This window comes from Protopterus annectens, chromosome 10.part0 (genome assembly GCF_019279795.1).
Source record: "Protopterus annectens isolate FY-2018-M chromosome 10.part0, PAN1.0, whole genome shotgun sequence".
Taxonomy (NCBI): domain Eukaryota; kingdom Metazoa; phylum Chordata; order Ceratodontiformes; family Protopteridae; genus Protopterus; species Protopterus annectens.
The window spans coordinates 1,616,646,318-1,616,670,784 of record NC_056744.1 but is presented as its reverse complement, the minus strand read 5'-3'; positions in this window follow the sequence as shown (position 1 = coordinate 1,616,670,784).

Here is a 24,467-nt window from a genome sequence, read left to right as displayed (position 1 = left end):
TCCTTATTCAGTAAATTATCTGTAATCCGGTTCTGGGTATGCTATTAAGATTAAACAGTATCTGTATGCAACGCCAAGCCCATGTGCTAGTGCAGGTACAGCAGGGCCGGCGTTTTCTGTTAGCAGTCTGAGTCAGTCAGGAATACTGATTATTCAGGCTTAATTCTAGAGATATACCCTTTTCCCTTGAAATTATGCCTTTGAGGATAGTAGCCAAGGTAAACAGCCCCTAGTGATTCATAGGAAAGTATATTCCTTAGTAGCGTGTTTCAGGACCACACACAAATCACTTAAGTAGAGCTAAAATAAGGAGGTATTCAATAGTAAATAGTAGTGATTAGCCCAAAATGATAGTTTTAATGTGTTTAGTTGCAAACCTAGGATGCTGGTGTGTTATGGAGTGAATATGGGGCTTTAAAGAAAGATGCCAACTTTGCACAAGTCTGTGTGAGTATTGTAGAGGTGACGTTTACAGTATGCAGTAGCTAGTTGTTAAAAGAGGGGGTGTAGGAGCTAAAATAGGGTGATATTCAATAGGATATGGATGCCAAAAAGCTAGTTCTATTATGCTAAGTTGCAAATCCAGGGATGCTAGTGAGTTATATGGTGATATGGGGCTCTAAGGAATGGCGCCAGCTTCGCATGAATCTGTGCGAGTGTTGTAGAGTCAGCGTGTAACATATGCAGTCGTTAGGTGGTAGGGGATATTTACACTACAGATTGGTATTAGAAGAAAGCCCTCAAATGACTGGTAAATGCGACTAGACACAGCAGCCCAGAGCCGAAGTACTAACATTTAATAGCATACGCCTCCACTTAATGAGCACAGAATGCAGGATGGGAACCAACAGAACTAAGCTGTGTTGGTTATGTAATAAAAACATTAATTCTGTCCTATACGTCAAGGTCCTACCAAGGCAGGTAGTGATGTATTGCAACTGTTAGAATCACCACATAGACCTTATAGCATAGCCCCTCCCCTTTCTAGTTGGGCACACCCCTTCCAATTGGCCCCACCCATTCAGCTGTCTCCTGCAGCCCCCCTTTGATTTGAAGTCACCAGCCGCCACTGTAATTGTAACCAATTATGTCACAGAGAGGTTAAACAAAGGCTTAATAGTAGCAGAATTACTCACATCTACCTGAAGCATTTGATACCTTTAGTCATCTAGGCCTTAAACTCAATCAAAACTTGGTTTCCACTACAGCACTATAAATATTTTTGAAAACTTTTCCAATTGAAAATTTAAAGTCAAATGGGAAATGAGCTATGCAATGAATATAACACTAACAGGTACCCCCAAAGGTTGAATACTAGGCCTTCTATGTGTCAGTCAACACGGTGGGCAACACAGACAACACTCTGATGACATGGCTCTTCTTGTACTGGTACAGGCCAGACAGACATACTGACCAGACCAAAAGAAAGAATATAAGGAGAAGGATCAGATAAGAAGGCAAGAAATGTAGCTGCAAGTACAGAACAATCCTGGAACAACTTCATGTCAATCAAGATCTGATGCAGGAATGGTTAAGGAGAGGTGAAATTAAACTAAAACATGAAAGGTTAATATTGGTGGCCCAGGATAGTGAATTATGTACACATTAATTTACAAAGTCCATTGAAGATATGGGAGAAACAGACAAATGCAGGTTCCGTAAAACAGAACTGGAAACACTGCACATCTTGTTGCTGGGTGTGATAAACTAATGCCAGAGATTGTGCAAACATTGCAATACTGAAGTAGCTGAAAAACACTGTTACAAAGCGTTATACAGAATGATGAGGTTTATATCACATGGTCACCCATTCCCAACAGTTCAAAAATAGATGCAACAAAACCAGATATAGTAGTCCATTTTAAGAAGACAAAAGTAGCACTGAACACTGAAATTGCTACACCCATTAATTACAGTGTTGTACTTTCAGAGAGACACAAAGTCATAAAATACCAGGATTTGTAGGCAGAAATGTGGGCAATGTGGGACAAGGATACTCAGCCAGTTCTAATAGTAATAGGAGCAACGGTCTTATAAAAAAAGAATTTGCAGTCATATTTAGATATGCTGTGGATATATGTAATTCTGTATGAACTGCAGAAGGAATCAATTCTGGGCACATTGTGGGTGCTGCGAAAAGAACGCTTGGCTAACATCAAAGAATGAAACAATACCTACTTAGGAATATCCCCGTCACAGTATTAGAAACCCAAAAACTTGGAGAAATTAGAATGCACATACCATAATGAAGCAGAAAAACTCCCATTAAAAGTAGCTATACAACTCTCACAATACTAAATGTATCTAAGGACAACTGTATCCTATTTTGTTTAAGCCACTACAGAAATGCATGTCTCTAAACTTGAAAGCTCGGTTAACAATGTCATAACACATCAAAAAGATACTTAGAATCAATTTTAAATGATGCTTCTCACTGGAGGAACAATGCAACCAGCTAAGTAGTTTATAGAGACACAGATAATTCCTAATACTCACAACTAAAATTAAATTATTTACCATCTTTATCCATATCTGCACATGTACACACAAATATCCTATTTAAAAAAACAGGCAACCAAGTTCAACCTAGGGTTCTACCTGTACCCTCCTATAAAATTTATCCTGGACATCTTTCAGATACAGGCTGCACTAACTTCAGCCGACCACTGCCTAGAATGTCTTATACCCTTCTCCAAAATAGCTTTCATATCAACTACTATATCAACTACATAAAACTGCTAATTATCTCAGTGTACTCACTGAAACTGAGAACAAATTGCTGTGGCAATGCAGGTTTGCACAGGTCAAATTTTTAACTTTCATCTGTACAAAGATCTAGAATAATTTCATAGTCTCAAAAAGAAACTAACCAATTGATTCAGAAACATTCACCTCATCACAGGAGGCAACTTTGCAAGAGAAGTGATCACACACAAAATATGTAGAATTCACAGATGCACTGACCTTGTCTGGGGCAGACCAAGCAACACAGCTACCTGCATTGCATGCTAATGGTGGTATACTGACATGATAATGAGCAACATTATTATAATGAGATTTTAGTGCATGCAAATGAGGGGAACAATATGGTGGCATGATTCAGAAACATATGAAGCTTGTGATTTGATGAGCTACCACCTGTGAGTATGACCACAGTGAAATCCAGTGTTAATACAGGGAAGTACTGGAACTGTGTTAGGGGTTGTTGCAGCTTCAGCAAGAGTGCAAAAGCAACAGACTTTAATTGCCACTATTAGTCATGGTGGTACACGTCATCATCCATGGAAATATCAGCTGACCTCACTAACATTTTATGGCCTTCATGACACCATCAAAGACCAGTACCATGTGGATATGGTGACTATTAAGGAAAGTACAGTTGTGTACACTTACCATAAATGTAGATGTCAGAGTGTATTCACTGTTGTAGTCATCACACTTGGGTTATCTGTCTGCAGGTAGCCCTCAGCCCGAATACCACAGCCTTATTATTTCTGTGTCAGTTGCTGTCGCTCCAGGACTGACGTCAGGTCATCAGGGGTATAAAAACAGGCAGCCAACACCATTACATCAGTTTTTCTTGCCCCCCAAATAGGGAGATAAGTTATGGTGGGAAAAACACCACCAGTAAAACGTAAATACCGATAGCCCTGTAAGGGGTGAGTAATAGAGAGAGAGAGAGAGAGAGAGAGAGAGAGAGAGAGAGAGAGAGAGAGAGACAGAGACACAAGGGGGCTGGAGGGTGAGAAACCAGGACTGCAACAGTGAATACACGCGAACATCTACATTTATGGTAAGTGTACACAACTGTACTATGTTCTTTGTGTTTCACTGTTGCAGTCATCACACTTGGGTTGATTCCCAAAGCTGAAGAAAGGGTGGAGGCAGTCAAGAAGAGATGAAGCTGGCTAGTATGCCCTGCAGGACTGCTGTTACAAAACCCGCCCTGGATTTGGAAAAGATAGGCAGGTGGTAATGCTTGGTAAAGGTGTGTACAGAACTCCAGGTAGCAGCTTCCAGAATGCCCCTGGTAGGGACTCCCCTGAGGAATGCTGTAGAGGTAGAAGTTGCCCTAGTGGTATGTGTTCTGACCCCCTGAGGGGTTGGTTTCCCGTGGTGTTTGTAGCAGAAATGGATATAGTGCGTTATCCATTTGGAAACTGTTTGTTTTGAAATGGCCTTGCCCTCTGCCCCTGGTTCAAAAAGTACAGTTGTGTACACTTACCATAAATGTAGATGTACGAGTGTATTCACTATTGCATCATTACATTTGGGTTATCTGCTTGCAGGTAGCCCTCAGTCGGCCTGATTATCAAAGTCTTGGGTCCTGCGTCAGTTGCTGTCTCATCTTCCATGACGTCAGGTAGTCAGGGGTATAAAGCATGCAGCCGATGCCATTACATCAGTTTTTCTTGCCCCAGATGTCAGGTGCCCCCATAATGGGAAGCAATTAAATATAAGGTTACACCTCCAGCAAAAAGCAAATACACCAGAAAGCTTAAGTATAGCAAACAAAAAGAGAGGTATAGCCAATAGAAGTTAGGGGGCTGGAGGGAGGATAACCAGGAGTGCAACAGTGAATACACTCTAACATCTACATTTATGGTAAGTGTACACAACTGTACACAACTGCACTATGTTTTTTGTGTTTCACTGTTGCAGTCATTACATTTAGGTAGAATGCCAAAGCTAATGCAGGGAGGAGGCAGTTATTGAGCATTAGGACTAGCTATTAGGCCCTGCAAGACTGCAGTGGCAAAAAGTACAGTTTTGTACCTACCATAAGTGTAGATGTTCGAGTGTTCACACTGCTGCAGTCATTACACTTGTTTATTCAGAATCTAGCCTTAACACAGACTCATTACCTCCCGCACCAGCCAAACCAGACAGATACTATAGAGTCAACACGATGAACATCCAGCCTTGGATTTAGAAAAAATTGGCAAGTGGTAATGCTTGGTGAAGGTATGTACAGAACTCCAGGTAGCAGCTTCTAGGATATCCCTAGTAGGAACACCTCTGAGAAAGGCTGTAGAAGTAGATGCAGTCCTGGTGGAATGGGGTCTTATCCCCTGTGGGGTAGGTTTTCCATGGTGCTTATAGCAGAAAATAATTCAGTGGCCTATCCACTTAGAAATGGTTTGCTTTGAAATGGCCTTCCCCTCTTCCCTGCAGCAAAGGCAACTAGCAGCTGCTCAGATTTCCTGAGAGGCTTGGTCCTGTCCAAGTAAAATCTAAGTTGTCTGTGCACATCCAAGGAGTGCAGTATTTGTTCCCCTTTGTTCTGTGGATTAGAAAAGAATGTTGGCAAATGAATGGACTGATTAAGGGCCACACTGGATACCACCTTGGGTGTAAAGGAAGGACTGGGCCTGAGGGACACCCTGTCCACAGGAAAGGCTCCACTGCCATGAGGGCCTGTAATTCAGACACCTTTCTTGCTGAAGTGATGGCTAGAAGGAAGGCTGTTTTCCAAGAAAGGAATTTCAACTCCGCAGTTGCAGCTGGCTCAAAAGGAGGTAGAGTGAGCTTTTCCAATACAAAGTTAAGGTCCCAAGCAGGAGTAGGAGCTCTCCTGGGTGGTCTTAATTTTTTGGCCCCTCTGAGGAATGGTTTCAGTAGGGGATGAGAGAAGAGGGGTGGCTCAGTATTATAATGTGCTGAAATGGCTGAGGCATGAATTTTAATGGAAGAAAAGGAAAGGCCCTTGTGAAGCATCTCTGTTAAGTATTGAAGAATATGTGGTAAACTGGGCACTGTTGTGCCCATCCCCTGAGTCTGGCTCCAGGAACAGAATCTTTTCCACTTATCAGCATAGGATTTCCTAGTACAAGGCCTCCTTGCCTCCAGCACATCCAGCACTTGTTTGCTGAGGGATGGTATAGGAGAACTCAGGTAATTAGCCAGGCTGCCAGGTTCAGGGTTTGAAGCTGGGGGCACAGAATCCAGCCCTCCTGCTGGGACAGTAGGGAAGGAGTCTGAGGCAGGTGCCATGGTTCCAGTAGTGACATACTGCACAAGAGGGGTTACCAGTGTTGGCGTGGCCAGTCTGGTGTAATGAGTATAGTCCTTGGTTTGTCCTGTTTGATCTTTAGTAAAACTTGAGAGGAGGGGGGAGGCATAAACTGAGATGCTTTCCCAGGTAAAGGACAGGGCATCCACTTTCCAAGCTTGTCTGTGGGGAGTCCTTGTGCAGAATTTATCCAATTGGTAGTTCTGAGGGGAGGCAAACAGGTCTATCTCTGGGCTTCCCCATTTGTTTCTCAGAATGTTGAATATCTTTGGCTCCAGTTTCCACTCATGTGGGTCCATGAGATTTCTGCTTAGGTCGTCTGCCAGTGTATTTAGCTTGCCTGGCAGGAATTGAGCTTGTAGGTGCACTTGGTAGCTCAAGGCTGTGTTCCACAGAGCCATGGCTAGTCTGCAGAGGGTGTATGAGTGGGTTCCCCCCTGCTTGTTCATGTACTACACAACAGTGGTGTTGTTCATCTTTGCCAATAATTGTCCTGGAAGAATGTGGTCCTTGAAAGCTGTCAGAGAATTCTGTACAGCTAACATTTCTTTTTGATTGATATGCAGGTGCATTTGACAAGGGTTCCATTTGCCCTGAATGCACTGCCCTGCCAAGTGAGCCCCCCATGCACAGTCTGATGCATCTGTTTTTAGGGTTTGGGCGGCAGGGGGTAGAGTGAATGGCAGCCCCTTGTTGTTGTGGCAGGCCCCTGCCCACCAAAGGAACTCTGTCTTTATACAAGGAATGATGGGAATCATAGATTCCAGATCCTGAGAATGTTGACACCATAGGCTTTTTAGATACCATTGTAGTTTCCTCATATGCAGTCTTGCATAAGGAATTAGTAGAATGCAAGAGGCCATGAACCCCAGGGCTTGCAGTATTTTCCTTGCAGACAGCTGGGTCTTTGTGGCCAGTAGTTTGAAGTAGGCTGTCAAATAAACTTGTTTCTCTGGCATGAGGTAGGCCATCTGGGAAGTTGTATTCAAGCTTGCTCCCAGGAATACAATTTGCTGGCAGGGTACTAGGTGAGATTTCTTTTCATTTATGGTGTACCCCAGTGAGGTTAGCAGTTTCTTTACAAATGCCAGATGATTTAATAGTATGTCCTGGCTTTCTGCCTGAATTAGACAATCGTCCAGGTATGGGTATACTTGAATATTTCTTTGCCTGCAGAATGCAATGACTGGAGCGAGGCACTTTGTGAATACCCTAGGCGCAGTAGATAAGCCAAAGGGCAGTGCAGAGAAAGTACAGTTTTGTACCTACCATAAATGTAGATGTTCGAGTGCTAATACAGCTGCAGTCATTACAGATGGGTTCTCCTGCCGTCAGGCGGGTCCTCGGTCGGCTGAATTCCAAAGTCTAGGTCCGGTGTCGGTTGTCGTCGCCTTCTTCCCTGACGTCAGTGCGACAGGGGTATAAAAGAACCAGCTGACGCCATTTTCTTCAGTCTTTCTTGCCCCAGATGTCAGGTGCCCCCAGAAGGAAGGCAATACATAATTTTATATATAATAATGCAATGCAATATAATCAAAAAACAGTAGTTGCAAGCAAATACACCATAAAAGAATAACCCAATCAGGTTGTATGAGGAGGTGTTAGCCACTAGGCCTGTCCCAAGAGGGGAAGGAGGGAGGGAAACCTGGACTGCAGCTGTATTAGCACTCGAACATCTACATTTATGGTAGGTACAAAACTGTACTATGTTCATCGTGCATACAGCTGCAGTCATTACAGATGGGTAGAATCCCAAAGCTACGCACAGGGTGGTAGGCACTAGGTGGAACTGGGAGGAGCCAGAATGCCCTGCAACACTGCAGTGGCAAAGCCTGCTCTAGTTTTGGAGTATAAAGGTAGGTGGTAGTGTTTAGTGAAGGTATGCACAGAACTCCAAGTGGCTGCCTCCAAAATATCTTTGGTAGGAACTCCTCTGCGGAAGGCTGCAGAGGTAGCTGTGGCCCTTGTGGAGTGGGATCTGATGCCTGCAGGTACAAATTTACCATGAAAAGAGTAACAAAAACGTATGCAGTGGCCTATCCATTTTGAAATGGTCTGTTTGGAAATTGGCTTCCCTTGAGCTCCTACAGCATAGGACACAAAGAGTTGTTCTGATTTTCTGAAAGGCTTTGTTCTGTCCAAATAGTAACGCAGCTGTCTCTGGATGTCTAAGGAATGCAGCAGCCTTTCCCCTTTGTTTTGAGGGTTAGGGTAAAAGGTAGGTAAGTGTATGGCCTGATTTAAAGCTACCCTGGATACCACCTTAGGCATAAATGACGGGTTGGTTCATAGGGAAACCCTGTCCTGATGGAAGATGATAAAGGGCTGCACAGCCATGAGGGCTTGTAGTTCCGAGACCCTACGAGCTGAGGTAATAGCCAGAAGGAAAGCTGTTTTCCAGGATAAATATTGCAAATCTGTTGAGGCAGCTGGCTCAAAAGGAGGCAAGGTTCATTTTTCTAGAATGTAATTAAGATCCCAAGCAGGGATTGGTTGTTTCCTTGGAGGTCTTACATTCTTAGCCCCTCTGAGGAACTGTCTTAAGAGTGGGTGAGAGAATAAAGGTGGATCAGTGTTGTATTCTGCAGAAATGGCTGAGACATGGATTTTGATGGAGGAGAATGAAAGTCCACTGCTTAGCAGCTCAGCTAGATACTGTAATATTTGAGGCAAATTCAGTTTTCCAGGATCCTGGTCCTTTTTCGCATTCCAAGCGCAAAACCGTTTCCATTTTGCGGAGTAAGCTTTTCTAGTAGACGGCCTTCTGGCCTCCAAAATGACATCCTGCACCTCCTTGGAGAGTAGGGTCTGTTGTGATGTTAAGGAATCTTCCATGTGGCCAGATTGAGTGTTTTCAGCTGACTGTGAAGAGTTTTGTAGCTGTGCTGAGTCAGAAGAAGACGCATTAGAGGTAGGGTCCATGGAGGAGAATGCGTCAGGCTCCTCAGGAGTGGGTACCAGTGTTGTCTTGGCCAGTCTGGAGCAATCAGTATCATCTTTGGTCTGTCTGCTCTTGCTTTCAAAAGCACCTTGGGCAGTAGAGGAAGAGGTGGGAAGGCGTAAACTGTCAGTGCTGTCCAACTGAAAGAAAGGGCGTCCACTCTCCAGGCCTTTGGATGAAATGTCCTTGAGCAGAATTTTGTTAATTGATGATTTTTGTGGGAGGCAAAGAGATCTACGTCTGGCCTTCCCCACGCTTGGATTATCTCTGTAAAAACTTGAGGATGCAACTTCCATTCGTGTGGATCTGTCAAATTTCTGCTTAGATTGTCTGCCAGTGTGTTTTCCATGCCTGGCAAGTACTGTGCTTGAAGCTCGATTTGCAACTCCAGAGCCATGTTCCAAAGTGACATGGCCAGCCTGCAAAGGGGGTATGAATGTGTTCCTCCTTGTTTGTTTATGTAACACATTACCGTGGTGTTGTCTGTTCTTATCAATAGTTGACCTGGATGCAGAAGGTCTTTGAAAGCTATAATAGCATTTATCACTGCTAGCATCTCCTTTTGATTGATGTGAAGGTGCTTTTCCTTTTGGGACCATTTGCCCTGAATGCACCGGTCTGTCATGTGCGCCCCCCAGGAGTAGTCCGAGGCGTCTGTTGTGATGACTTGATTTGCTTGAGGCTTGCAGAATGGTAGACCTGTGTTTGTTTGGCATGCTTGAGCCCACCATAGAAATTCCTTTTGCAAACATGGAATTAGTGGTAGTAATGTTTCCAAACTGTGGCTGTGTTGAGACCATAGGTTTTTTAGGTACCACTGAAGTTTCCTCATATGCAACTTTGCACATGGGATTAGTAGAATGCAAGATGCCATGAATCCCAGAGCCTGCAGGATTTTCCTTGCAGTTAGCCTGGTACAATTTGCTAGTGTCTTGAAGTATTGAGTTAGTTGCCCCTGTTTTTCTGGCGTAAGATAGGCCATCTGGGAGTTTGTGTCCAAGTTGGCACCCAGGAAAATTATTTTCTGAGATGGCGTTAGCCTGGATTTCTCTTTGTTGACTGTGTATCCCAGAGAATTCAATAACCTTGTTACATAAGCCAGATGTTCCAGAAGTATGTGTTTGCTGTCCACTTGGATCAGGCAGTCGTCCAAATAAGGGTATATTTGTATCCCTTGAAGTCTGCAGTAGGCAATTACTGATGCCAGGCATTTCGTGAATACTCTGGGCGCAGTAGATAAGCCAAAGGGCAATGCAGAGAATTGATAGTGGATTGAACCTGCAAGAAATCTGAGGTATCTTCTGCAGCTTTGTCTGATTGGGACATGCAGGTATGCCTCCTTGAGGTCCAATGTTACCAGCCAAGACTCCTTGCCCAGCATGGGAAGAAGCTGCTGTAAAGTGAGCATCTTGAATTTTGGTACGAGTAGAAATGTGTTTAGGATGGATAAGTCCAAAATGGGTCTCCAATCTGTTCCCTTCCTTGGTACCAGGAATAGTCTGGAATAAAAACCTTGACCTTGTTCGTGAGTAGGTACCTCTTGAATAGCTGTCACGCCCATGAGCTTTGAAATTTGTATTTGAGCCTCTGCCCTTTGATTGTGTGGCAGGTTCGGCATGCCTCTCATTTTTGGAAGGGTGTGAAAATGAAATCTGTAGCCTCTGTTTATAATGTCCAGGATCCATTTGTCTTTTGTGACAATATGCCAATTTTTTGAAAATAATGCCAGCTTTCCTCCTAAGGGTGCTGCCATTTGAGCCTTGCTTGGCATGCAAAGGGGAAAGTCATTGGGTTTGTTTCCTGTATTGCTGTGAACTATCTTCACCACCTCTTGGTGTTGGAGTTTGCCATTGTCTGCCTCTATACGATCCTTGAGATTGTCCTCTGCCCTTTGGGCGCCTGTATCTACCTCTTTGGGGCCTGTCCGTGGCTGGAAAGGACCAATTTTTTGAAGGCCAATTTCTACTAAAACGTGGTGGTTGTACCTGTAGAAAATCTTTAACAGTTTGCATAGATTTAGCTTTTTCTTCCATTTTCCTTAGTACCTCCTCAGCATTAGCACCAAATAATACATCCTTTTGTAGAGGAGCATCTAGTAATTTAGCTTTGACATGATCAGGCAAGGTTTGTTCCCTAAGCCAGGCATGCCTATGTATGACTGATCCTGTAACAGCAGCTCTACTTGAGGCCTCTAGAGCATCATAACCACATTGTAAGGTGTGCTTACCTACTTGTTCTGCACTATGCATCATATCCTGCAACTCCTTCAAATCTGGTTGTTCAGGTTGTGACATTTTATTTTTCAATTGTGATAACAGAAACTGTTGATATTTAAGCATATGGAACTGACAGTTTAAGGCCCTCGTGGCTAGGGTAGCCGAGGTATATACCTTTTTTCCCCCACCTTTCTAAGGATCTAGAATCTCTCTCGGAAGGTAATCGATTCTTAGCAGTAGAGGCCTTCATTCCTTTGGGTCCCTGAGAAATGGTTTCTTGGTCAGCAGTATGGCTTTTGTAAAGAAATTGGTGTGAGTTAGGAACTCTGTAGTACCTATCAGGCTTGACTGGGGCAGGAGGCAGGGAATCCGGATTAAGACAGGTCTCCGAGTAAACATCATCAAGTATGTCCAAGACAGGAGGTATCGCCAGAGGTCTGTGCTGAGGTAGCAAAAAAAAAATCCCTAAGCCTTTTCTTGGAATCTGAATAATCTTGGCCTTCCCAGTGGAAGTGTTCCCTCAAGGTATGCAAGGTTTCCCCAAATGAGAAATCCTCTGGGGGGGATACAGAAGGAATGGACTCCTCTGCTTCAGAATCTTCAAAAGGGGAGTAAGAATGTTCCTCCTCATCAGAATGCTCTGAAATAATGGAGCCCTGATCAGAAGAGGGTGATTCTTCCTCCTCTGGGTCTCTTGTCTGGTGGGGGTTGGGAACCCCTGATAAGAGTAATTAAATCCTCAGCCATTTTAAGCATCTGCTTTTTAGGCATGGGGCCTGGAGATGGGCCCTGTGCAACAGGTCTCTTGGAGTGCATGGCTGATTTAGACTTAGTAAAGGCCTTGATGGAAAAGGAAGAGGAAGGTCTGAAGACACCATGGGTGGAGATAGACCTGTCCACATTATGAGGCTCAACACTAACAGTGGCTTCGGTAGCTGTAGTCAGGGTGTGGGCCGAGGAACCTGCGGCCTCGGTTACAGAGGACACCGCCAGAGAAGCGTCGTCGGTAGTCAGGGGCTGCGTAGGCGCCTCGCTGAGAACCGGACCACGTGTAGTCGGTTTTGGTGTGGTGTCGGTGGAGGCCGCGGATCTCGTGCGTCGGTCCTTGTCCTTGCGTTTTTTGGACAAAACAGGAGTCTGAGTCTCCGACGACATTATATAATTAAAAGCTTTCCCAAAAAAGTGCTGGGCGAACTCCGCCCGACGCTTAATAGTGCGTTTATTGAAAGTAGCACAAAAGCGACAGCCCGAGACGTCGTGGTCTGGACCTAAACAAGGTATACAGAGGGAATGGAAATCCTTATGCGGTATTTGCTTCCCACAAGAAATACAATTGTTAACTTTGTCTGACATCGGTCTGAGGCAAGAAAAGTTTCCCCAACGGGGTACTTAGCTTTAAAGAAGACTTCGGTTTCCAAATTTTCGTAATTTCAGGAGCTGGCCAACCGGCACTTGCGAACTGCTTCTGCTTCGGGCACCGCGCGGCAAAAAAGACTGAAGAAAATGGCGTCGGCTGGTTCTTTTATACCCCTGTCGCACTGACGTCAGGGAAGAAGGCGACGACAACCGACGCCGGACCTAGACTTTGGAATTCGGCCGACCGAGGACCCGCCTGACGGCAGGAGAACCCATCTGTAATACTGCAGCTGTATGCACGATGAACATCTGACACTGCATGTAGCCTGCTCTGAAGCGTAGCCATTTTCTGCAAGATTCCCTTATTGGGATGTGCAGGTAAGCTTCATTTAAATCCAATGTTGCCAACCAGACATTTTTGACTAGCATGGGAAGCAGCTGATGAAGAGTTAGCATTTTGAATTTTGGGATTACCAAAAAGGTGTTTAGGATAGACAAGTCCAGGATAGGACGCCAGGTATTGCCTTTTCTGGGTACCAGGAAAAGTCTTGAGTAAAAACCTTGTCCCCATTCCTTTTCTGGGACAGGTTGAATAGCCCTGATACTTAGAAGATTGAGAACCTGCTACTGAGCCTCTGCCCACTGATTTGGGGGTAGGTCTGGCCAACCGTTTGGGGTTGGTAAGGAGTGGAAGTGGCATCTGTATCCTTGGGAAACTATATTTAGAACCCATTTGTCTTGGGTAATGAGTTCCCAGTTTTCTGCATGCAGGGCGATCTTTCCCCCTAAAGGAATAGTCAGTTGAGCAGAGCTTGGAAGGTTTAAGGTTAAGTCATTGTGACAGTTTACTATAGGGGGTGTCTTACCACTTCCAGCTTTGGAAGAGGGAGCCCCCCACTGCTTAGGCCTGTGAGTACCTTGAGACTCAAGCCTGGGCGGTCTGCTGGTCCTGGGTTTGGACTGAGAAGGCCTGGAAGAGACAGGAAAGGACCAATTCTTAGAAGGCCAGTGCCTACTAAATCTGGGAGGCTGTACTTGCAGGAAATCTTTAACAGTTTGCATAGATTTCACTTTTTCCTCCATCTTTTTAAGTACTTCTGCTTTGTTGCCAAACAGGCGGTCTTGGTTTACGGCAGCATCCAGTAATTTAGCTTTAACATGATCTGGTAAAGTTTGCTCATTAAGCCAAGCGTGCCTTCTAAGTACAGACTGAGTGACAGCAGCCCTGCAAGATGCCTCTAAGGAATCAAAACCACATTGCAAAGTATGTTTTCCAACTTGTTCAGCAGAATGCATTAAATCCTTTATTTTCAGCACAGTCAGGAATCAACATAATTTTCTGTTTAAGTAATCCAATAATATGCTGCTGATACTTTAACATATGAAACTGGCAGTTTAAGACCCTAATGGCAGAGTATACCTTCTTACCCCATCTGTCCAGGGCCCTGGAATCTCTATCAGAGGGGGTAGGGTTTTTGGCATTAGTAGCCTTAATGCCTCTGGGTCCCTGTGAAATGGTCTCTGGATTTGCAGTAGGATTCTTAAAAAGGAACTTGTGAGAGAGTCAGGGACTCTGTAATATCAGGTTTCCTGGGAGCCGGAGGTAAAGTATCTGGGGCCAGGCTAGATTCCATGAAGGCATCATCTACAATGTCCAGTACAGTAGAGATAGCTAAAGGCCTGCGTTGAGGTAAGAGTAAGAATTCCCTAAGCCTCTTTTTGGAGTCAGAGCAATCCTGGCTTTCCCAGCGGAAATGCTCCCCAAGAGTATGCAAAGTTTCACCAAAAGAGAAATCTTCATGAGGAGAAGCAGAGGGAATGGAGTCTTCTGCATCAGAATCCTCATAGAAAGATAAGAGCAAATCCTGGTCATCAGAAGAAACAGAAATTTCACAATCCTGATCCAAAGAATCAGAAGGAAAATCAGTTCTAGGTCTCTTAGAGGGAGAAGGGTGGCTTCCCCTGATTAGAGTAATAAGGTCTTCAGCCATTCTTATCATTTGTTTTTTAGGTATAGGGGCCTGACCATGCAGTCTGGGCGTTGGTTTTCTAGGCGTGGATCGAGTTTTAGACCTTGAAGAAGATGATGGTGTCGGTTTGATATGCAAGTCAGTAGGCCAGAATACACCCTCAGAAGCCAGTACCTGCACAATGCAGTACGAATGAAAATAATTATGAGGTATTTGCTTTCCACAAGAAATACAATTGTTAACTTTTACTGACATTGGTTTAGAGTAAGAAAAAAGATCCCCAACAGGGTACTTAGCTTTTTCGAAGACACCGGATCTGAAACTTGAAAACGAAAATTTCAGGAGTCGGCCGACAGGCACTTGAACTGCTTCTGCTTCGGGCACCATATGGTAAGAAAGACTGATGTAATGGTGTCGGCTGCATGCTTTACACCCCTGACTACCTGATGTCATGGAAGATGAGACTGCAACCGACGCAGGACCCAAAACTTTGATAATCAGGCCGACTGAGGGCTACCTGCAAGCAGATAACCCAAATGTAATGATTGCAACAGTGAAACACGAAGAACATCTGACTAGTAATTGGTCAGATTTCCTGAAGGGCTTAGTCCTATCAAGGTAGAATCTGAGCTGTCTGTGCACGTCCAAGAAGTGCAGGATCCTTTCCCCTTTATTTTGAGGATTAGGGAAGAAGGTTGGCAAATGGATGGATTGGTTGAGAGCCACACTGGACACCACTTTAGGCATAAAGGAAGGGTTAGTCCTGAGGGAGACACTGTCAGCATGAAAAATAATGAAGGGTTCCTCAGCCATAAGTGCTTGTAGCTCAGACACTCTTCTAGCTGAAGTGATGGCCAGAAGCAAGGCTGTTTTCCAAGAGAGGAATTTTAACTCTGCTGACACTGCAGGCTCAAAGGGGCTAGCATGAGCTTCTCCAGTACAAAGTTAAGGTCCCAAGCAGGGGTGGGTGCTCTCCTTGGTGGCCTTAAGTTGTTTGCCCTTCTCAGGAACTGTTTGATGACAGGGTGAGAGATGAGAGGTGGATCAGTGTTGTAATGAGCCGAGATGGCAGAGACATGGATCTTAATGGAGGAGAAGGATAGGCCTCTGTGGAGTAGATCTGCTAGGTAATCCAGGATTAGAGGCAAGGAGGGCAGTGCTGTGTCACCTCCTTTAGATTAAATACAGGAACAATACCTTTTCCACCTATCAACATAAGATTTCCTTGTACTGGGTCTTCTGGCTTCAAGAATGACATCCAGCACCTGCTTGCTTAGGCTGGTCACTGGGGGAGAAGTCAAGAAATAAGCCAGGCTGCAAGATTCAGGGCTTCCAGTTGCGGATGCAAGATCTATCCCCCCTGCTGAGTGAGGAGGGTTGGGAACTGGGGTAGGTGCCAGGGTGGCACCGGTGACAGGCTACAATGTAGTGGTTACCAGTGCTGGCGTGGCCAGTCCAGGGCAATCAGGATTGCCCTTGATCTGTCCCGTCTTATCTTGAGTAATATTCCTGAGAGAAAAGAGGCAGAGGGGGGAATGCATAGATGGAGAGGTTTTCCCACTGGAAGGATAGGGCATCCACTTTCCAGGCCCTGCTGTGAGGTGACCTGGTGCAGAAGTTGCTGAGCTGTTAATTGGAGAGGGAGGCAAAGAGGTCCACCTCTGGGGTCCCCCATTTCTGGATTAGAAGGCTAAAGGTGCTGGGTTCTAATTGCCACTTGTGTGGGTTTAGGAGATTTCTGCTTAAGTCATCTGCCAGAGAGTTTTGTTTGCCTGGCAGGAATTTGGCTTGCAGATGAATATGCATGCCCAAGGCCATGTTCCACAGGGCCATGGCTAGCCTGCAGAGTGGATAACAGTGGGTTATTCCCTGCTTGTTGATGTACCACATAACTGTGGTGTGTTTTTATTAGCAGGGGTCCTAGTGAGAGTAGGGATCTGAAAGCTGTCAGAGCATGCTGAACAGCTAGCATCTCTTTTTGGTTGATGTGCAGATGAATTTGACTTGGACTTCAGTGGCCCTGAATGCACTTGGCGTCCAGGTGTGCCCCCCAGGCATAGTCTGATGCATCTGTGGTTAGGGTCTGGGCCGTGTGGGTTTGAGTAAAGAGAAGTCCCTTGTGGTTGAATGCTGCTGCCCACCAAAGAAAACTCTGTCCTTAGACAAGGAATGATAGATATGACAGTTTCCAGGTCCTGAGAATGCTGGCACCAAAGACTTTTTAAGTACCATTGAAGTTTCTTCATATGCAGTCTGTCATATGGAATTAGTAGAATGCAAGAGGCCATGAACCCTAGGGCCTGCAGGATTTTCCTTGTGGATAGCTGGGTTCTGGTGGACATTTTGTTTTTGTGGAGTAAGGAATGCCATCTGGGATGCTGTGTCCAAGCTTGCTCCCAGGAATCTAATCTTTTGACTGGGGACTAGTTTTGATTTCTTTTCATTGATAGTGTAGCCCAGGGAGGTTAGAAGGTTCCTTACAAATGTCAGGTGCTGCAATAGCTTTTCCTAACTATCTGCCTAAATCAGGCAATCATCCAAGGACGTTTAAATTTGAATTTTTCTCCGTCTTCAAAAGTGAATGGCTGGAGCCAGGCATTTTGTGAATACTCTGGGAGCAGTGGATAAGCCAAAGGGAAGTGCAGAGAACTGATAATGCATAGATCCTGCCCTGAAACGTAGGTATTTCCTGCATGAATCCCTGACAGGGATGTGCAGATAGGCTTCTTTTAGGTCTAGGGTGGCTAACCAGGCATCTTTGGACAGCATAGGAAGAAGCTGCTGAAGGGTGAGCATTTTGAATTTTGGTACCACCAGGAAGGTGTTTAGAATGGAAAGATCTAGTATTGGGAGTCAAGTGCCCTCTTTTCTTGTACCAGGAAAAGTCTGGAATAAAACTCTTGACCTATTTGTTCTGCAGGAACAGGTTGAATTGCCCTTATGGAGAGCAGGGATTTAACTTGGTTTTGTGCCTCTGACCACTGGTTTGGAGGAAGGTCTGGGAACCCTTTTGGGGTTGGCAGTGAGTGGAAGTAAAATTTGTACCCCTGGGATACAATGTTGGGGACCAATCAGTCTTTGGTGGAGGTCCAGTTTTTTGCATGATGGGAAAATGTTCCTCTTAGGGGCATGAGCAGTTGGGAAGAGGTGAGGAATGGATTTGAGAAGTCATTTGAATTCTTTCCATAAGGGGGGTGGCTTAGCACTCCCTGTTTTTGAAGTGGAGGCACTCGATTGATTAGATCTCTGCATACTCAGACTGTAATCTGGGGGTTCTATCTCCCCTGGGTCTAGTCTGAGTTGGCCTTGAGGGGGCTGGAAAGGACCAATGTTTCCAGGGGCAATGCCTACTGAATCTAGGAGGCTGCAATTGCAAAAAAATCTTTGGCTGTCTGCATAGATTTAGCATTTTCTTCCATATTTTTTAGAACCTCTTCTGCTTTAGTGCCAAACAGATTGTCCTTGTTCAAAGGATCGTCTAGTAAGTTTGATTTGACATGGTCTGGCAAGGTCTGCTCTTTAAGCCAAGCATGTCTTCTCAGTACAGAACCAGTGACTGCTGCCCTGCAAGATGCTTCTAGGGCATCAAAGCCACATTGCAAAGTATGCTTGCTGACTTGGCTTGCAGAATGCATAAGCTCTTGTAATTACTTTCTGCACAGTCTGTAAAGGTAGATATTTTTTGCTTAATAAGTTCCATAATATGTTGCTGGTATTTCAGCATGTGAAAAGTACAGTTTTGTACCTACCATAAATGTAGATGTTCGAAGATCCACATTGCTGCAGTCCTTACACTTGGGTAGTCCGCTGTCCTCGGTCGGCCCGAATATCAAAGTATAAGGCTGACGTCGGTCAAGGCGCATTTGACTGACATCAGGACGTCAGGGTACAAATGCGCATGACCGACGTCATATCCTCAGTCTTTTCTTGCCCCAGATGTCAGAAGACCCTAAAAAGAAAGGTCAAAACCAAAACACAGCAAACAACCAACCAACCACCCTAGCACTAAAAATATGTACAATATATACAATATACACCATATTGACAACCCAACCCACACAACCACCTCTAAACACAGAGGGAAGGAGGGAGGTAAATTGACTGCAGCAATGTGGATCTTGAACATCTACATTTATGGTAGGTACAAAACTGTACTATGTTCTTCATCTCACATTGCTGCAGTCCTTACACTTGGGTAGAATCCCAAAGCAGAGGTAAGGGAGGATGGCAAAACTATAAGGAAGCAGGAGCTGCCAAAATGCCCTGCAAAATAGCAGTGGCAAAACCAGCCCTAGATTTAGAATAAAGTGGAAGGTGATAATGCCTAGAGAAAGTATGCACTGAACTCCAAGTAGCTGCCTCCAAAATCTCTTTAGTTGCCACCCCCCTCAAAAAAGCTGTCGAAGTGGCAGTAGCCCTAGTGGAATGAGGCCTAATCCCAGCTGGAATCTCCTTGCCATGATGGGAATAACAGAAAGCAATGCAAAACCCAATCCACTTAGAAATAGTTTGTTTTGACACAGGCTTGCCCTGAGAACTCAAAGCAAAAGAAACAAATAACTGCTGAGACTGCCTGAACCCTTTAGTTCTGTCCAAATAATATCGCAACTGCCTGTGTACATCTAAAGTGTGCAAAATCTTTTCCCCTTTATTTTGGGGATTTGCATAAAAAGTAGGCAAATGAATAGTTTGGTTTAAAGCCACACTAGAAACCACTTTAGGCATAAAGGAAGGATTAGTATGTAAAGATACCCTATCCTTATGGAAAATTAAGAAAGGCTCAACGCCATAAGGGCCTGCAACTCAGAAACCCTTCTTGCAGAGGTAATGGCCAACAAAAAGCAGTCTTCCATGATAAATATTTCAACTCGGTAGTAGCTGCAGGCTCAAAAGGTTGTAGAGTGAGTTTCTCCAACACAAAATTGAGATCCCAAGCAGGAGTAGGAGCTCTCGTGGGGCCTTATATTCTTTGCCCTCTAAGAAATTGCTTGAACAAAGGATGAGAAAACAATGGTGGGTCACAATCATAGTGAGCGAAATTGCTGCAGCATGAACCTTAATAGAAGAGAAGGACAAACCTTTGTCCAGTAACTCAGTAAGATATTGAAGAGCCACACTTAAATTAGGCTCAGAAACATCAAAATCATTTGCTGCACTCCAAAATAAAAATCTCTTCCATTTATCTGCGTACACTTTCCTTGTACTAGGCCTTCTAGCTTCCAAAATAACATTCAAAACTTGCTGTGGAAGTTGAGACCCACTATGGTTCAAAACAGAATATGCCAGGCTGTTAGGTGAAGAGAGTGAAGCTTGACATTGAGCAAATGACTGTCCTCCTGAGACAACAGGTGTGGAATCGAAGGCAAAGGCCATGGAGGCTCCCGTACCAGGCTTCTTAGTAATGGGTACCAATGCTGTCGAGGCCAATCCGGAGCTATCAAAATCATTCTTGGCTTGTCCTGTCTGGCCTTTAGTAGTACCTTTGGGAGGAGAGGCAGAGGTGGAAAGGCATACACATGAAGATTGCTCCAATTGAAAGAAAGAGCATCCACTTTCCAAGCTGTGGGATGAAACCTTTTCGTGCAAAACTTTGGCAGCTGGTGGTTTAGTGGAGAAGCGAACAGATCTATATCTGGAGTTCCCCATGACACTGTCAATTTCTGAAATACATGAGGATCCAATTTCCACTCGTGGGGATCCATAATTCGTCTGCTCAACACATCTGCTAAGGAGTTCTGTGCTCCCGGCAGAAACCTTGCCTGAAGATTTAGCTGTAAACTGAGAGCAGTCTCCCACAAAATCATTGCTTGCCTGCACAGAGGATAAGAATGTGTTCCCCCTTGCTTGTTGATGTACCACATGACAGTTGTGTTGTCTGTTAGAATCAACACCTGCCCTGGAAGAAGTAAATCCTTGAAAGCTATTAATGCAAACTGGACTGCTAACATCTCCTTCAAGTTGATATGTAGATGTTGTAGTCTGGCAGGCCACTTGTCTTGTATCCACTTTCCATTCAGATGAGCTCCCAAGCTTTGTCTGAGGCATCTGTCGTTAGAATCTGACTCACCTCTGGCCGGGTCACAGAGAGTCCCTTGTTTAGGTGACATTCCTGAGCCCACCACAACAATTCCTTTTGAATGCAAGGTATTATTTGAATGACAGTGTCCAGATCCTGGCAGTGCTGTGTCCATACATTTTGAGATACCATTGTAACTTCCTCATATGCAGTTTGGCATTGGGAAGCACCAGAATACAAGATGCCATGAACCCCAAGGCTTGAAGGACTGTCCTTGCAGTCAGCCTGGACTGATGAGACAATTGATGAAAGTAAAGGGAAAGATTCTTTTGTTTGTCCGGGGTCAAAAGGCCATCTGGGATGCTGTATTCAGTCTTACACCCAGAAAGCACATGTCCTGAGAGGGTACTAGACTGGACTTTATTTCGTTCACAGAATACCCCAGGCATCTTAGCACTGCTATCACATATTCCAAATGATGAAGAAGCTCGTCCCTTCCTTGAGCCAGAATCAGGCAATCGTCCAAATAAGGATAGATCTGTATTCCTTTTAGCCTGAGGAAAGCTATCACTGGAGCCAGAACTTTCGTGAACACTCTGGGCAGTAGATAAGCCAAAGGGCAATGCAGAGAACTGATAATGAGAAGTCCCAGCCAAACGCAGATACTTCCTGCAACTCAGTCTGATAGGAACATGAAGGTAAGCCTCCTTGAGATCCAAAGTTACCATCCAATGATCTTTGCCCAGCAGAGGTAAAAGCTGTTGTAACGTCAACATTTTGAACTTGGGAATGTCCAGGTAAGTGTTGAGGGTAGATAAATCCAAAATTGGTCTCCACGTGTTCCCTTTCTTTGGTACTAGGAACAGGCGAGAATAAAATCCTAGGCCCACTTCTAGCATAGGGACCGGCTGTATGGCCCCTATTTGAAGTAACAGAGAAATTTGTTTGTGAGCCTCTATTCTTTGCTGAGGAGGAACGTCTGGCATGCCTTTGAAAGGAGGCAAGGTATGGAAATAAAACCTGTAACCGTGGTGTATGATGTCCAATACCCATCTGTCTTGGGTAATTAAACTCCAATTTTCCTTGAAAAGTGCCAACCTTCCTCCCAAAGGTGCTGCCAGCAGAAGGCTCTGGCAGCTGAAAAGGTAGGTCATTGGGTCTGTTTACGAAAGGACTGACCCCTGCCCTCACCGAAGACTGTGCAGATGAACTCCTGTTCTAGGCCTGAAAGAGCCCTGAGCTCTGCCCCTACCACGTCTAGACCTACCCCTAGACTGGGAATCATAAGAAGGATACATCCACCCCTTGGTAGGCCAATTTCTACTAAACTTCAGAGGCTGAACCTGCAAAAAATCTTTAACAGTCTGCATAGACTTAGCCTTGTCTTCCATTTTCTTTAAGACTGCCTCAACAGGAGTACCAAACAACACATCAGATTGTAAAGGAGCATCTAAAATCCTTGTCTTAACATGGTCAGATAAATTCTGATCCCTCAGCCAGGCGTGCCTGCGAAGAACTGACCCAGTGGCAGCCACCCTAGACGAGGCCTGTACAGCATCAAAACCACATTGCAAAGAATGCTTACCCACCTGTTCAGAAACATGTACTAAATCTTGTAACTCTTTACACTCAATACCTTCCGCCAGAGCATCTACCTTAGACTTCAATTGTGAAAGGAGATAGTTTTGGTATTTCAACATGTGAAACTGGCAATTCAAAGCCCTCATAGCTAGGGTGGAAGAAGTATAAACTTTCTTTCCCCATCTATCCAAAGCCCTGGCCTCTATCTGGAGGAACCGGATTTTTGACAACAGAAGCCTTAACACCTTTAGGCCCCTGACTAACAGTTTCTGGGTCTGCCCTAGGACTCTTAAAAAGATACTTATGAGCTTCAGGCACCCTGTAATACCTATCCGGTTTAACAGGAGCAGGAGGCAAAGAATCAGGATTAAGAGAAGCCTCTGCAAAAACATCTTCCACCACATCCAGAACAGGAGGTATAGCCAAAGGCCTATGCTGGGGTAAACAAAAATTCCTTAAGCCATTTCCTGGAATCAGAGAAGTCCTGACCTTCCCACTTAAAATGCTCCCTCATGGAATGAAGAGTCTCTGAAAAAGAAAAATCCTCAGGAGGAGAAGCAGAAGGAGTAGAATCATCCACATCAGAATCAGAATAAGGAGAATACTCCTGCAAGTCTTCAGCCGAAGACTCTGAAACATCCGAAGCCTGCTCAAAACTCCCCAGCTCAGGTTCCACCCTAGGTCTCTTATCAGGAGGGGGCATAGAACCTCTAATCAAAGTAATCAAATCTTCTGCCATTTTAAGCATATGCTTCTTGGGCACAGTCCCTGAAGAACTAGGGGTGACACCAACTGAAGCTAAACCTGGCCTGCCTCTGGGAGAAGCCTTGGAAACAGAAGGAGAGGGCCTAACCACCCTGGGAAGGGAGGGGAGTACAGTAACCTGAGAAGCCCCTTCAGCCTGACCTGCCTCCTGAGAGGCCACATCCTGCAATAACAAAGTCTCTCCCTGGGGCTCCAAAGAAACCTCCGGCAGAACCACCGGTTCCACCGAGACCTCTAAAGAACCGGCGTCCGGTATGGACGGTTCTTCTAGCCTAGGCTTAGCTGCTTTGTCCTTGCGCTTCTTCGAAGAAGCGGGCGTCGGAGCATCCGACAGCATTTTATAATTGCACCGCTTCCCGAAGACTAACCTGGCACAATCTAACCTTCTCTTTATAGTGCGCTTGTTAAATGGAGCACAAGAGCGACACCCAACAACGTCGTGCTCAGGTCCTAAACAAGGAATACACAAAGTATGATAATCTCTATGCGGTATCTGTTTCCCACAAGAAATACAGTTATTCACTTTTTCTGACATCCGGTAAACCACTGAGGCAAGAAAAAACTAAAATATTCCCCAGCGGGGTACTTAGCCAACTTTGACTCGGTCTGAAACTCCGAATTCGAAAAATTTCAGAACGCCGAACGGCACTTGCAACGCTGCTTCTGCATCGGACCATGCGGCAAAAAAGACTGAGGATATGACGTCGGTCATGCGCATTTGTACCCTGACGTCCTGATGTCAGTCAAATGCGCCTTGACCGACGTCAGCCTTATACTTTGATATTCGGGCCGACCGAGGACAGCGGACTACCCAAGTGTAAGGACTGCAGCAATGTGAGATGAAGAACATCTGGTGATTCAATGCCCTAATGGCGAGAGTTGCAGAGGTGTATACTTTTACACCATCTGTCTAAAGCTTGGGAATCCCTGTCCAAAGGGGTGGGATTCTTAGCTGTAGTTCCATTTATACCTTCAGGCCCCAGGGAAATTACCTCTGGGTCAGCAGTAGAATTTTTGAAGAAATTTGTGAGGGTCAGGGACTCTGTATTACCTGTCTGGTTTCCTTGGAGCAGGGGCTAAAATATCAGGAGTTAGACTGGATTCCATAAAGACATCATCCACAACATCCAGAACTGGAGGTATTGCTAAAGGTCTATGTTGTGGCAAATCTAAACATTTTCTGAGTCTCTTTTTGGATTAAGGATAGTCTTGGCATTCCCAGTGGAAATGCTCTCAAAGTATGTAGGGGTTCACCAAAAGAAAAATCCTCTTTCTCTTAGCAGGGGAAAGCTGGCTTCCCCTAATCAGCATAATCAGGTCCTCTGCCATTTTAAGCATTTGATGTTGTGGCAAAGAAGCAGGTGCATGAGTTTGGGTCTTTTTTTTAGGCGTAGCTCGTACTCTTGGCCTTAGAAACTCAGTAGTTTTAGACAGAACTGAAGACACGAAAAAAGTCATTGGTTTGTGTTGAATATCGGTAATGCAAAGAAAGTACAGTTTTGTACCTACCATAAATGTAGATGTCCGAACTGGATAGCATCTGCAGTCATAACAACTGGGTTGTCCTGTCGTCAGGCAGCCCTTCAGTCGGCCGGATTCCAAAGTCCGG